This window comes from Gekko japonicus, unplaced genomic scaffold, assembly GCF_001447785.1.
Source record: "Gekko japonicus isolate JY-2015 unplaced genomic scaffold, Gekko_japonicus_V1.1 scaffold915, whole genome shotgun sequence".
NCBI classification, from domain to species: Eukaryota; Metazoa; Chordata; class Lepidosauria; order Squamata; family Gekkonidae; genus Gekko; species Gekko japonicus.
In genome coordinates, this window is record NW_015173149.1 from 17,749 (window position 1) to 18,315 (window position 567).

Consider the following 567-nt stretch of genomic DNA (forward strand, 5'->3'; position numbering starts at 1 on the left):
CCCTCACTGTTCAGCTTTCCATCTCCCCCACACACCTGCAGCCTCTACTTGGAGTTGGTAACCCTATCTCCTTCCCAGCCAAGCATCAATGTACCTTCATTTCCCCCTCACTGTTCAGCTTTCCATCTCCCCCCACCTGCAGCCTCTACCTGGAGTTGGCAATCCTATCTCCTTCCCAGCCAAGCATCAATGTACCTTCATTTCCCCCTCACTGTTCAGCTTTCCATCTCCCCCCCCACCTGCAGCCTCTGCTGTGCTCTGAAGCCTTGGCTGTCATGGGGGGAGGGGCCTGTCAGCAGGGTAGAAGGACACAATGAGTTTTCTCCCAAGGCCCGATTAGGTGTGGAAAGGGCCTTTTACTGACAGAAACCAAGCTTGGTTGACCAGCAGCAGGCACTGAGGGGAAAGTAGGCTTCCCAGCTCTGAGTAGGGAAATACCTGCTGGCACAGGCCAGATCATGACAGGAGGGCAGGGTTTTTTTTGGGGGGGAGGTACCCCAGTGGGGGTATGTCGTACAATTCACCCTCCAAAGCAGCCCATTTTCTCCAGGGGAACTGATCTCTGTA

General features: G+C 54.7%; 1 protein-coding gene across 1 annotated transcript in view; it reads right to left on the minus strand.

Annotated features, from left to right (window-relative positions):
* The window catches only part of LOC107119765 (cytochrome P450 2C19-like), a 21,889-nt gene that overhangs the window by 4,132 nt on the left and 17,190 nt on the right, over positions 1 to 567 (minus strand). The window lies entirely within an intron of this gene.